This window comes from Marmota monax, unplaced genomic scaffold (genome assembly GCF_021218885.2).
Source record: "Marmota monax isolate L192 unplaced genomic scaffold, Marmota_monax_Labrador192_F-V1.1 WCK01_AAM20220418_F8-fsc00073, whole genome shotgun sequence".
NCBI lineage: Eukaryota > Metazoa > Chordata > Mammalia > Rodentia > Sciuridae > Marmota > Marmota monax.
Window position 1 is genome coordinate 2,878,823 of NW_026692846.1, and position 14,555 is coordinate 2,893,377.

Consider the following 14,555-nt stretch of genomic DNA (forward strand, 5'->3'; position numbering starts at 1 on the left):
AGTGTGTAGTTATAGGTTATTCACTGTTGTCATTCCACTGAGTGAATATGTCACAATTTATGTATCCCTTTAATCATTGATGAGCATTAGGGTGCATTCCATTTTGGGTGTACCATAAACAGTGCTGCTATGAACAGAAATACAAAGTTAGTTGTGTTTCTAGGAGGGGCACTGCTTGGTAATCAAGTGGTTCCTAACAGATTTCCAAGGTAGCTGGGTGCCTTGCATCCCCATAGGCAAATGTAGGAGAGTTCCAGTTGCTCTGCTTCCACGTCAACACTTGGCATTGTCATTTTTTCCCCATTTTAGCTGTTCTGCAGGCTCCATTGGCTACTTTGTTTCTAAATTCCTTCCAAACTGTTGGCGTGCATCTTTACCATCTCTATTTTCAGATGAAGACACCAAAGCTTTGAGAGTGAAGTAATTTGTCCAAGGCCTCTTAAACCCTGGCACAGGCTTAGAGCTCTGATGCAAACACGGCTCTCTCACCTTGCCCATCCTTTTCTCTTTTTGTTTATTTGTCCAGCTGCCTTTCCAACTTCGTCTTGATGGCTTTCCAACTGTCCCCTCCTGGGGGTTATGAAAATTCCACACGTGGGGAGTACCTGATCTTTGCCCCTCACCCCCGCCCCTGGTGCCCCGCAAAAGGTCAGTCCTGCAGCGGGAGGCCATGCCGGCAGGAGGCTTGAGTCCTGCGTCCTGCCCAGTACTCCAGGGCTGGAGGAAGGTAGTAGAGGGTAGACTATGAGGAAGGGGTGGGATGGACGTCCCAGTAGGGGACTGGCCAGCGCCCTGAGCAAGGAAGAAAGTTTGCCGGGGTGGGGTTGGGGATGGGGGCAAGTTACAAGGAGAATGTCTGCTGCCCAGGAAGAGGGTGCAACCCCTACAGCGGGGGCCCGACCCGTCTCGGTACTGGTAGAGGGCCGTGTTTGCTCGTGGCTGGGGGGCGGGGAGATGGTGACTCCGCTCCCTGACCCCTTGGCTGTGGCAGGAAACTGGGGGAAGGAGAGGGGAGTGGGAAAGTGGCGGGGGCGCGCGCAGGGGTCCTAGTCCCGCGGCCACCGAGGGGGAGGGAGTGCGCTCATGTCGCGGAGGGGATCAGGGATCCAGCAGCCTGGACACGCGGACAGGGGGGACAGCTGGGGGCGCACGCCGAGGAGGCCCGCGGGGCGGGGCTCCAGGTCGTGGGCGGGGCCCCGAGGAGGGCGGGGCCGCGTGCGCCGGAGGCGGCCAATGGGCGCGCGCGGCGCAGGCCCCGCCCCCGCGGCCGCTGCATAGTCATGAGGCGCAGGCCGGCGCTGCGTCAGCGGAAGCGGCGCGGAGCGGCTGTTTCCGACCCGATAAAGCGGCGTTGTCCCCGCGCGCCGGCCGCAGCCTCGCAGCGCTCGCTCTGCGCCAGCGTCGCTGACTGACGGAACCCCGGCTGGCCGCCGAGGGCGCAGCCGCCTCCCGGACGCCCCGCCGCCGCCTCAGTGCGCCCGGGGCCCGCGCCGAACGCCCGCCGCCCCGCCGCTCCGCGGCCCCGGCCGGAGAAGACAGGTGAGCGGCCGCGCCCGCCCGCCCGGCCCCGCCGCACCTGGCACCTGCCGCCGGCACCTGCTGCACCCCCCATCCTCTTCTGCGCGTCCTGGCCGCGAACTCGTGGCCGCCCCCAGCCCCAGCCCCGCGACTCCCTCTCCTGGGGGGCATCCGCACCCCTCTGGCCTGGCGCTGGCCCCCCGGCGCCCCGCCCTCACGCCTGGCCCCTTTCCTTCCCGACTGCACCTGCCCTTCCTCGACCGCATCCCATCAACCTCCTCGAGCATCCCAGGCCCCCACCCCGCAGTGTACACCCTCTTTTGGATCGACCCGCCGCTTCCATGCATCAGCATCTCCGTCACCCCCAGTGCTCCTGTTCTTTGCCCAGAGAGGAGCCTGACGCCTGTCGTTCTTGTGAGACTCCCCACCTGCCGCGCCCCCCAACTTCTGAGAGTTCATCTTCTGTGCCCATCACAGAAATGTCCCCCACCGCTTCCTTAACCCTCTCTTCTTCCCAGCACCCACGCCCCTCGGCCCCCTGTAGCGCTGCAAGTGTCCCGCCTGGGCTCGGAGCGTGCCCCTTGGGCTGCGCCTCTGCCCTGTGTGTTATCGGTTCTGTCCCTTCTAGATGCCCTTATTTCCTGAGGCCGACCTTGTCTCTGGAAGAGGGGCCAGAGCGTCCGTGCTCCAGGTTCAGAGCCTCTGTTGTGGAGACCCCTGCACGCATCTCTGGACTGAAGAACACTCACTTTTTTCACTGGCACCCCCTATTCTTTCGGGCCCTTGAGTTTAACCCATTCCTCCCCAAAGTGAGCTACTTCAGGGGCTCCCCAGGAGCACAGTCCTGCGAGGGCTTTTCCTGGGAAGGTATGTTCATATGAGGAGCACAGCTTGCTGGTTAATTATCTCTAGTGATTTTAGAAGGTGGGGCCAGCAAGGAGTGGGAAGGGGCACTTGGTCTTCTAGGGAGCCTTGGGCCCCTGATGAAGTGTGGCTTCAGATCCACAGACTGAGCCCTTGGGACTGGCCCTCTGCCCAATCTGGCACCTCATCCACTTCCAGCAGAAGGAGGCTTGTAGCTCCTTATTATTGGGTGCTGTTTTCTAGACCAGCACCTAGGGACCCCGAGGGTGTATAAGCTGAGTGATTGTCGTAGGTCCAGAGGCTATGACTAATGGGGCAAAACATTGCTGGACCTCCCCAGTGCTGTGCCCTGTGCTTTTGTTCCCTGCAGTGGCAGACAGGTAGGATGAGGTAGAAATCTTTCTCGGCTATTTTGTTCTTGTAGCAGGAAAGAGTAAGAAAATGAGAATCTGGAAGATTGTTTTACTTATTAAGAAGTGTGAGAATGGTTGGCCATCAGAACCAGGAACACCCACCTGCCTTGAACAAATGTGAATGATTTCCTCACTTTTCTGGTGGATCTGAATTAACATACTAAAAGAGCCTATGGAGTCTGAGTGCTCTGGAGACTTTACAAAGGCCGTGTGAGAATGGGGAAGGGCAGCAATTGTGGCCCGAAGCCCCCTGGCTCCAGGTGGAGATTCAGGCATGATAAGAAATCAGATGCTGTGGGGAGAGGCTGGGGAAGTGGGTCGTTCTGAAATCAAGGATTTCAGTCCCATTCAGTCTAATTGTTTTTGTGAATGCCGATGAAAAGGAAAGTAGATCATTTGACATCTTTGAAGTGCATATTAGGTGTGCAGAGGTGGGTCTGTCTGGAACCCGTGTCCTGGGGCCCTGGGAGTGGGGACGCTGCCGTGGGGGTTGTTCACTTCCCTCACTGAGATGCTGTGTACTGCAGCTTTGGCCCTTTTTGCCTCCTGAAAGCAGGTCAGATTGGACTGGGTGATCTCCAGGGTGGCTTGTAGCTTGTAACACCCTCCTAACTTTGCTGATTGGGGAAGAGGGAGTGGGGGAGGGGCCTGTAAACCTGAGTCTGCCCCCTTCAGGGAGCAGGAGATCCCCGCCTCCATCCGCCCTGCAGATCTGCAGGGGAGGAGAGGGCTGCGGCAGTGGCAGCTCCCCCGTGCCCGCTGGAGGAGAGAAGCTTGGGAAGGCATTCAAGCTGATGCTTAGGTTGCCTGGTGTTGAATTGATTTCATCTCTGCTGTCTGAACACAGATGAGGACAGACGAGGGGCAGCGTTGGGGTTGGGGCTGCTGCTGTTATCGTTTTCCAACTGTGGCATTTCCCTCTGCCCGTGCCCTCTCTTGCTCATGTTGAGGGCCCTGAATTCCAGCTTTGGGTAGCTAGCAAGAGTGGTTTGTGACAGCCCCACGGCCTGGCATGAGTGAGGGCTACTGGTGAACACTGTAGGTGGCAGACAACCCCAAATTGCCAGTGCCCTTCGTGGGAACACCCCTGGCAGAGCTGTGTCTGTAATTTGTGGAGCTGGAATGTGCTGGAAGCCGTGTTCCTGTTAAGGATGGGTGAGGAAGCGGCTCCACACTTGCCTCCTGTGGTTTTCCATGTTCTTATCACATCACAGTTCTGTTTAAGGTATACTTAGTGAAACACATTAGAAGGGTGCTTTGACTTTAGGCCAGGGGATAGGGAACATTTTAGCTGTGCTGAGTGACAGTACAGCAGAGGAACAAGCACCACAGATGAGGAGCAGCCATATGGGGGTGGGTGAGAGGACCCCAGGAGCACGAGTCTGCAGAGGGCCAGAGCTCCGCACCTCCCCCACTGGCTCCTAAACAAGGTCCCCTTGTTTAGATTAGTGTAAGTGCCCCACCAAAATCAATGAACAAGGATCTTTTTAAATGTGGAACTTTCAAAATGTGCTTCAAGTGGCCCTTTTTTTTTTTTTGGTATCAAATTCCGAGCCTCTTTGAAATGAGGCACATTTTTCAGAGAACTGTGAGACCTGCATGCCCGGGGAAGGGACTGGGCTCTGCCCAGAGCCAAGAGAGAAACTTGACCAGGCTGTGCCATAGGCACTTCCAGCCCCTGCCCACTTGGGTGGAGGTGGGGTGAGAAACCTTCAGGGGAGGCCTGATAGTGTTGGTCAGGTGGCTCTCTTGGCAGGGGACTTACAAAGAGGCGTTTTAGGAAGATTAAAGTGTGCTTGGGCTTGGGGGTTGCAGCAAAGCCCTCCTGCTGTGAGGCTTTTGGTGCCCTCCTCCTAATAGATTTTTCCATCTAAAATGTGCATTCCCAGGAGTCCTGTGGAAGCCCTGCATGCCAATGCCCGCAGGCTTGCACAGTCGGGTGGGTCACCTGTTGAGCTCCTATCTCCAGTTAGGCACTTTACTGTTTTCTTGAGGGAGGTGGAGTTCCCTTTGGCTCTGGGCCCTTGGGTGAGAAAGCAGGATTTTTCTTTTTCAAAAAAACCACATTGTCTTGCATGTCGTCCTCAAGGCCACCTTCCTGTGCAGTGAGGTCTCCAAAACTCAGGTTCACTCCAGAGCCTTTGGGGCCCCAAGGAAGGTGTGCTTTGTGCTGGGCATTTTGCCCCCAGTGCAGGAATGAGAGGGTGCCATCTGTTCCCAAGCCGGACCCAGGGATCCTCACTACCCCAAGGGGTTTGTGAAACTGTCTCAAGTCACAAAGGGCTGCCACCTTGCCCTCCCACCTCTGCTTGGCGGGAAGCCCAGGTCGGGGAGGCATTGTTCAGACCGAGGTCTTGGTGTTTTCATCCCCTAAACCTGTTGAAGGATTTTGCTGGCAGCGAGAGGAAGCCACATTCCTGAACCAAGCCCAGGGTGCTTAATTTACCATGCTGGAGTCGCCCCTCCCACCCCCAGGCTGCTGCCCCCGCGTGTGGATTGCTGTAGTTCATGGTCTCTCCTGGGCTTCTGCCTGTCCTGGGACCACTTGCATTGGTTGGCAGAAGGAAAGGGAGCTCTTGAGTGAGACTGACTAGCAGGCAGACCCTCAGAGTCTGCACCCTTTGGCGCAGGTGCAGCGGTCCCTGCACTCACACCTTACTCACAGCTTTAAGCAGTCACTCAGGTGTAATAAGTCCTCTTCACCTGTCCATCACCCATGATAGAGTTATCACTCTGGGGAAATGTGTTAATCCTAAGGAGCGTGAGTTTGGAGTGGGAAGGGAGTATTTTTGCTTGGTTGTGTTGTTTTGTTGTGTTGTTTTGGTGCTGGGGGTTGAAGTCTGCCTCCCAAGCCGGTGAACATGGCTCTTTTTTTTTTTTTTTTGAGGGGAGGGGTTTGAAGGCTCTGCAGTGGAGGTGAAGCCACTTTTTAGAAGTGTGCTGGGCACAGGGGAAGGGCTAGCCAGCCAGGAGCTGGTAGAAGGCCACTTTCTCATCAGTGGTCGTGGATTAAGTTAGGACTGTGTGTCAGGTCGTGTTGAAGCAGGGCTTTCCGGCATTTCTGCTCATGAGTTAAATAAAATAACTTTGAAGAACTATGGACATATGTCAATATTTTTCTCATAATTTTAAATAGCTGTAAAAGGTGTTGTTTCTAGAATCTGGAAGGCATTTAAAATGAGTAGGTCAGTGTGCTGCTGGGTTTAGAAATAAAGTAGGTGCCCTGATGATTCCGCACCCACCACTGGCTGCCTCTAAAACAGCGTGAAAATTGCATGTTTCTTTTTTGTCTCTAAACTTGTATGTTTGCTCTATGCTCCTCTTGGAATCTTATCTAATGCAATGTGCCTTTAAACTTGAAAGTCTTTTCAGTGGGCATTCTTCTTTCTTTTTCTGTGACAAAAGTACATGTAAATCACAATTAAAAACATCCCTTTAATCCTCAGGCCATTAACCCAATCCAGAACAATGTGTTTGTCTTTGTGATCCCCCACCCCATTATGGGGATTGAACCCAGGAGTGCTCTACCACTGAGCTACATCCCCAGCCTTTTTAATTTTATTTAAAGACAGAGTCTCGTTAAATTGCTGGAGCTTGCGATCCTCTTACCTCAGCCCCCTAGTCACTGGGATTATAGCCGTGTGCCACTGTACCCATTGTAGTTATCGGTACAGAATTGATCACAGAAGCGAAAATGTCATAGATCTTCATAAGTAGTTACTGAATAAATAAAATAAAACGAAGGGGTTCTCAAAGAGCTAGATGGGGGTCCTTTTAAGGTGCCTGAATTAGGGGAATTTCTGAGGTACAGCTCTGCTGCTGAGTCTCGGTGAAGAACTTCTCCCCTTGCCCAGGTGGGGAAAGGGGAGTATGGAGGTGGTTGCGTGGTGGTAGGGCCCGCAGGAGGGTACTGCGGCTTCCACCAGGGCTGTTTCTCAGTTTTAGGAAGCAGTTTGTGGGGACTCAGGATCTTAGGGAGTTCCCCCGTGGTCTGTGTTGACACACCCTCACACCTGCAGGCGTGCTGGGTATCGCTGTGCTTGGTGCAGGGTGAAGCCCTGTACTGTGTCGGCTTGTGACACAGAGCTGCTCCGTCTTGAACCTTAGTATTTAGCTGCATGCTGTCTAAATGCAGTGTGCTAAAGGGTGAAATGATGAATTTCCTGAACATGCATGGCTTGGTTAATGGAGTTGCATTTTTATTTGGTTGGGTTAAAATGTAAGCCTTTGGAATTGTGCCTTGAGTTAAATTTTAATTTGCCAGAAAGATGTGTTAGAAGCAGAAAAGACTGAGGTGGCTGGGTCTGGGCTCCCCAGGCTTTGCCTGGCAGGAATCCAGTGCCCTGTCTGCTCTTGGTCCCTCAGGGTCAATGTGCCTCCTCTGCCTAGGGCCATCTGAGTGTTCCTGGGGTCAGGGCCTTTTGGTGGGCTGGGGGTGCTGATGAAGAGGAGATTGGCTAGGGGTTGGAAGGTGGCCCCCTTCCAAAGCCTGGGACGGGGTTGGTGTGGGGAGCCCCGAGGGCTTGCTCAGATCTGGAAATGCTGCCAGAGCAGAGCCATTTATTATTTTTAGCCTAAAAGCCAACTGATATTTGGTATGAGAATAAGTTTAGTAATTAAATGGCAACAACAAATTACCTTCACATGTAGAAACAGAACACCATGGACTCAGCCCTGGGGCTTGACACTGTGCATAGTTCATGACCTAGGGCGGGCCTGTGACTGCAGGCAGGGTGCAGGCTGCTCTGGGGTTTGGCCACTCATCTTCTGCCCCCCCTCAGGGGCCCACTGAGGAACGCTTCAGTGTTTGGGGAGGTCACCACGCCCTGGGACTGTGGGCAGTGCCTGGTCCTGGGGGCCAGTGAAGAGAGCAGTTGGCTCCAGACCTTGTTCTGGGAACCCTGTGGTGTATCCAAGCAGCAAAGAAGGGGCTGGGTGAGATAGTCCCCCACCACCCCAAGAACAAGTGAGCAGGCCTGGAAGGTGGCCCCTCCTCGGCCTCCTCTCTCACGCTGCCAGTGCTCACATCTTCTTGGCATTTGGGATTTCTGTACTGAAAGTAAGGTTTCAGGCTCTTGAACACTGAGAAGTGCTCTGTGCCGAACGAAGGAGAGCAGGTCCAGCGAGTTGGGTTGTTTCTAGAATCCCCCGTGCTCACCTGGGGCTTCTCTCCTGTGTGCATCTTCTCCCAGCCAGGTGTGCTGCAGGAATGCTAGAGTGGCTGTTATTGGCCTTTTCCCTGAGACTCCCTTCCTGGTGGCTGGGTGGAGAGCACGGGGAGAGCATGCTGCCCGGTTCCCTGTCCTCCGGGGACAGGTGTCCCCTGCATAAGCTGAAGGGTAGCTTAGCACTGTGTATAGCACTTTTAGCCCAGCATTGAGTTATCCAGATGTCTGAAATGTTTTTAATTCCTAAAAAGATGGGGAAGGCCTGTGCCTCTCCTTCAGTGGGAACAGTACAGGGCCCAGAGTGACCTTGAAGGAGTGCAGGGCCACCACAGCTGGCAGGACCACCGTGGCTTTGAGACCTTGACCCAGAAGCCACCTGGCGCCTACAGCTCCACCTTCTGCATGGACACTGGGGAGCACAGGGTGTTTGTTCCTAACATTTAGCAGACCCTTAAGGAATAGCAGTGACAGCCACTGACTCGGCTCTGGGCCACACTGAGCACTGGGCCTCCTCTCCCTGACAGATCCGAGGGTGAGCGACCTGCCGAAGCTGCGTGGTACAGGGTGAGCAGAGCCTGCCCAGGGGTTGCCTGGCTCCCGGCTCTCACGCTGCCCCTGCTTAAGAATGCTGCTTGTTTTCTTTTTTTTTCTTTTTTTAAGAGAGAGAGAGAGAGAGATCCATTTATTTTTTTAGCTTTCGGCGGACACAACATCTTTGTTGGTATGTGGTGCTGAGGATCGAACCCGGGCTGCACGCATGCCAGGCGAGCGCGCTACCGCTTGAGCCACATCCCCAGCCCTGCTGCTTGTTTTCTGCACAGAGCAACAGGGATGTGCCATTCATCTTCATATGCCACCTCACTGTTGGTGCCAGGAGGGTGCTGGCCCTGGAGGCTGTGGCATCAGGCCTGCATCCCCACACCACACTTCCCCGCCAGGAGCGTGGCAGGAAAAGGACCCCAGCAACTGTCTCATCCCATGTGTTGGCGCCATTGGTCTTGAAGTACCACTTGGTTGAATTCCTAGCCATGTCTGTTGTGCTGGCCAGTCAGCTTGCTTGGCTTTCTTGGGTGCCTAGTTCAGCCTGTGACTGTCACTTGCTAGGTGAGGCTATAGCTTTGGAAGTGCTGGGCCGTTGGTGGTCCATTCTTTTCCAAAGATGCTCACCAGGTGAGCTACTCCAAACAAAGCTTCTGGGTGCAGATGCTAAGGAGACTGCTGATCACAGTCAGTCCTAAAGAACTAAAGTTTGTCATGGACGTTTGCAGATGTAGCTGAAAGCTCTGAGCATGGTGTGATAATGGCGTCCACACGCCATGGCCCAGCATCAGTGGCTCTGTTGATGTATTGCTTGTCTTGAACTTTAAGAGACAGTAGCTGTGGGAAGATGTGAATATGGAGGCCTGTGGGAGCAGGCTGGCCGTGTACCCAGAGTCAGGCCAGTCAGTCAGGGAGCTGCCTGGGGGGCTTGGCCCCCTGCCCAGCATGGCAGCCTCATGGGCAGAGTGCTCTCTGCATGTGGACAGTGGGTGGCTAGGTGTGTGGAGCATGTGTGTGGCCTTTGCATGTTGAGCGTTGTTTCCTCTTTAATGCTGACTGTGTGGAAAGCATCAGTACCTTTTCACACAAGGGGTGCGGTGGTGTGTGGTCCAGGGCTGGGTGCCTCCTGGGGCGGAGCTTGGCACGTGTGCACCTGGTCCATCTCCAGCACACAGAAATAATAAGGAAGTAAGTAAACAAAATGGGAAACGTCTTGAGTGTGTGAGTCGCCATGGCAGCCCGCCGTATGGAGCAGGGTGAGAAGAGGGCCTCTGCTCCTGAGGTCCCTGGTCGGGTCGGAGTCCTTGTCAGGGCTGGCGGCTGGCTGGAGGCTGCGGCACAGGGGTGCCTGCAGATAAGGCTCCTGTGGGCGGTGCTGGCTGTGGCTGTCCAGCTGAGATAGGTCTTGCTTCAGTTCTGTGGCCCGTGGGAGACTAGAAGCCAAGTAAATGTAGGCCAAGCTTTCTGCCTGGTCACCATGTGGTTTGGAAGGTCGCTTTACAGTGTTTAATGTGGATTTCCTCATGGTCTCCCCAGCACTCCGTCTGCTGGGGCCTTGTTTCCCCCCCGCACAGTTCTCCTGTGGCTTGGGGGGGTCTTTGGGCTTGGACTGGGATCCCAGGCCTGCCTTCCCCACAGAGCATCTGCCTGCACTGCTGCCAGGTGGGATGTTCTGCATCTAGCCATGTCCCTGCACCCTTTTTGTCAGTGTCTGCGTGCATTTGACCTTAATGACTCAGGGGAGGGGCCAGCTGTGATGATGATACTCCTAAAACGCCAAGTTCATTACACAGTGAAGGACCCGTCACCCAGCTGTGTCCTCTGTGAGCCAGGTCTGCCCCTGGAGCAGTGTGCTGGCCCTGGAGCAGTACCTGGGCCTGAGCGTGGAGAATCAGGGGTGTACCTCCCGCAGTGCTGGAGGTCCTTGGGACAGCAGTCAGGCTCCTCCCATGGTGGAGGGGCTGTAGCTGCTCCACCTCTTCATGAGGGCATGACCTCTTTCTCAGAGGCCCTACCCACATGGGCTGGCCACCCAAGGGTACCACCTCCTAACACACACCACAGCCTGGGAGCAGCATGTGAATTTGAGGAGACACGTGCTCAGACCACGGCTCAGCTGCTGCTAGTGCTGGTAGCCTTCCCCACCACTAGAACCCGTTGCGGCTGTGCAGAGGTGACGCACCTTGAAGTCATCGCTGGTCTCCTGCCCCACGGGAGTCGCTGTGCATCTCCTCAGGCACTCAGAGGTGTGCCGGAGCAGGCTGTCTGCAGGGCCAGGTGGTTCAGAACTGACTTCTGGATCTGCTCCCGCATGTGGAAGCAGTGATATCTGCATTTTGTGGAAGTGTAAGCTGAGGCTCAGAGCTCTTGAGTAACTTGCTGGGACTCCACTCCCTGGCTGGCTGTCCCTGCTGTAAGACACACTCGGGATAGTGGGTGCAGCAGATGCCATCTGGGAAGATGGAACTGGAGTGGCCTTGGTGTGTCTCCATTGGTTTCATATGTGTATATTTATTTAATTATAAATGGACACAGTATCTTTTTTAAAGAATCTTCTTTTTTTAAGATTTTTTTTGGTCATAGTACCTTTATTTTTTATGTATCTATTTATTTTTATGTGACGTTGAGGATTGAACCCAGTGCCTCACACGTGCTAGGCGAGCGCTCTACCACTGAGTTACAATCCCAGTCCGTCTGTTGGTGATTTTTCTTTAATATTTATTTTTTAGTTGTAGTTGGACACAATACCTTTATTTTATTCATTTATTTTTATGGGATGCCGAGGATCAAACCCAGGGCCTTGCACGTGCTAGGCTAGTGCTCTACCACTGAGCCACAACCCCAGCCCCACCGTCTGTTGGTTTTTCTAAGTGGCCAGGGAAGAAGCAAGCCTGACTGGCAGGTGTCCTCAGGGCCAGGCCTGGATGGTGGCCTGGTCAGGGGCTGGCCCCCTGGGCTTTCATGCCAAGAGGGGGGGGGATCCTGTCTCTGGACCAAGGAGATGCAGACGAGATGGGGTAGATCCCACAAGTGCTGCTGTCTCCAAGAGACTTTCACCTCCCTGCTGGGCTGTGCTCAAGGGGCACCCTGCAGCCATCCAGGGGGCTGCTTTAACGTTGTGAACCTCTGGGTGCAGCTTGGGTCTGAGGGCTTTTGTCTTTGACAGATAGTTTCTCTTTCATTCCATCCCGTGAAATGTCTAGTGCTAGGAAAAGCCCCAGAAAACTGTTGCAGCCTGTCCCAGGCCATCTGCCCTGTGCTCCCACCTGGGAGGTGCAGTGGCCAGGACTCCCTTGCCCCTACTGCTGCCAGTACTCTCTCTCAGGAGAAGAGACTGGGAGTAGGGCTGCTTGGCTGAGCCCACGTGATCCCAGCTTTCTGGACCTCCTGGGTGCTGTAGACCAGGTGCTTTATGTTGGGCGTCCTGCCCAGGGGAGCCAGGGAGGATCTGCAGTGCCCGATGCCACCAGGCACCTAGAGTTTGTGATAGTATTTAAACATAAAGGCAGTCTTCCAACGAGCAGTTATGCTCATTTTTTAGATGAAAGCTCTCCTTTTTATCTTCCTGGCAAACCGTGGCCCTGGGAATATCGGCCTCACACCGTGGGCCAGGACCACCAGTGTTTATGGGGCTCTAGGTCTGCAGCAACTGGACATGCGTCCCTCCTTCCAGGGGTCTGGGACTCTGGCTGTGCTACTCAGTTCTGTGAGTCCCAGGGCCCCAGCTGTAAAACAGGCATGATAAAGCCGGGGCAACGTGCTGGGTGAAATGAAGTGGGCTGATGTGGACTTGCCCCCTGCCTCCCGCTTGCCTGGAAGGGTTGCTGGCCTCCCAGCCTTGGGCCCTGCTGCAGCCAGAGACTGCACCTCGCAGCTCTTCTTCCCCATGTTAGGGTGCGCTTTCCCACCCTCCAGGGATCATCAAGCCCCTTCTTTGCCAACAGATAGATTGGTAGGTTCTGGCTGCTGCTTGATGCTCCTGTGGAACACCATGTATCTGGTGTCCCCATTGAGCTTCAGGGCCGCCTGGAGACCTTTGTGTGTGCCTCTGGGCAGCTGTTTGTTGCTGTATCACTCAGGTTCTGGTGCCAGAAAGCAGATGCCACCTGCAAGGAGGGGAGGGGAGGGGAGTTAATGGAAGGTCCACAGGAAGGGGTGGGCAGGGTTGGGGATGATGGCCACAGCAGGGAGCTTCCACCCTTGGTCCATGGGCATGGGGAGGGAGCAGGTACCAAAGCCACCTAAGGAAGAGAGGCTGTAGGAAAGGGTGGGTCTTCCCTGGAGGAGGCTAGGGGAGATGGGACCTCCAGGGACCTGAGGCTCTCTGCCCTGGAGCTTCCTGCCCCAGGTCCCTTTCTGGAGGGAGCTGCTGGCTATGTGTTTATGGTATCGTGGCGTCCTGCAGGGTGGGGGCAGAAGGGGACTGCCTTGGCAGCGTAGCTGAGAAATCCCAGCTCAGAGCAGGGTGAGAAGTTTTAGGGGAGGTTTTAGGGTTCCTTGTGCCTCCTGGGCATGCACCACCTGAATTGAAGCTGTGGGGCCGTGAGAGCATTCGGCGGGGAGAGCTTTTGTTTAAGTCAGGTTTCTGTGCGCTGAGAACTTGAGTGGCCTGCCTGGCCCTGTGCACCTGGTGGGCAGGTGTGGCAGGCTCTGAGCACCAAGCAGGGAAGGGAGCGGGTTCTTCCCTGGAATCTGGCAGGTGCATGCAGGCTGGGTGCTCGCCTCATCTGGGGGGACGCCAGCATTTGCTAACGGGGGTCTATGTGGAGTTTCCTCTCAAAGCATGGGAGCTGATGCCATGTGTGGGTTGTCCGGAGCACGCCACCCACCCCCAAGCAGGGTAGGTTCACCCAGGGCACACTCCACACCCCTGCCTGCCTCCCTGATTGGCTTTATCTGACAGGGTGGCAGTTGTTTTATTTGTGGTTGTTGATATTTTGGTCCATGTCTCTGGGATCAGTTCTAGAAAATGTAGTTTGACTGTTGCTGTCTGATGTCATCCAGTGTATGTGTGGTAGCTGCAGAAGGTTCTGGCTCCTGTGATCTGGGCTGGTCCTTACAGTTTTCCCTAACTTAGAGTACCTTTCTATTTTCCCCTCCTGTTCCCCTTTGTGACAGGGTTTCACAGTCAACAGTCAAGGCTGGCCTCAAATTCGTCGGCTCAAGCAATCCTCCTGCCTCAGTCTACAAAGTGTGGGACTCCAGGCATGTGCTAGTTTTCTATTTTTCTTCTGCCTTTTTTTTTTTTTTTTGGTATGAACTAAAATTGCTCAACCAAGTCCTAAAGGAAACAAAAGGGAGGACCTACTTTTAAAAAAATTACTAAAAGATTATGTAATAACCACATCACAAAGAAAACTCCTTTAGCCAGTTGAGAGACCAAGTGGCTATCCCCCTCCCCCTGTCTCTAGACTGGGACAGTTTTAATGTTTCCTGGGCCATAAATGCTTTTGAATTTGGTGAAAGATGTGTGCCTCTCTGACAACACAAATTGACACAATTTTTTGTGTAACTTAGTTGACATTTGCAGGTCCCCTAATACCCAGCCAGGGAGAATTCTGCTTGCTCCCATGCACAGGGTGGGCCACTGCTCATCTCTGCATCCAGGAGGGTGATGACCAGTGGTCCTGGGAACTGCGTTGTGCTGTGTTGCGCTGCTGCTGAGGCAGATGCTGCTGGGCAGGCCCTCTGCTCCTGGCCCTGTAGAGATCAGCCCTGAGGCAGGCTGCCCTGGCTGGTGCCGCATGTAGACCAAGGTTAACGGTGACCGTGGCCACAGGACTCAGCCCCTGCCGGGCACTCACGCATCTGCTGGTTATGTGGTCAGATGCCATCCCTAGTCACTGCCGGAGTGTTGTGGCAGTGTAGCATTGGGGGAAACGTCAGGGATTTAACATCAGCAGTGAGCACAGCAGAGAGACAGGGTTGTCCAGAAGAGCTAAGCAGGGTGACGGCGGACATTTGGTGGAGACGGGAGTTGGCAGCCAGGGACTGGCAGGTGGGAGGCCAGGTCCAGAACTGCAGCCTGGGGGGCCCGGTGGGACCTTCCTGC

General features: G+C 54.8%; 1 protein-coding gene across 2 annotated transcripts in view; it reads left to right on the top strand.

The window, feature by feature from the left end:
* The first annotated feature begins 644 nt into the window (after window positions 1-644).
* Window positions 645-14,555, top strand: part of Slc45a4 (solute carrier family 45 member 4) — a 69,734-nt gene continuing 55,823 nt past the window's right edge. The window contains exon 1 of one of the 2 annotated variants that reach the window (XM_046449026.2): window positions 645-727. The gene's annotated coding sequence lies outside the window, so the exon portion shown is untranslated. Of the gene's footprint in view, window positions 728-1,411; window positions 1,540-14,555 lie in introns of those variants that run through there. The other variant, XM_046449024.2, reaches the window with a different exon arrangement.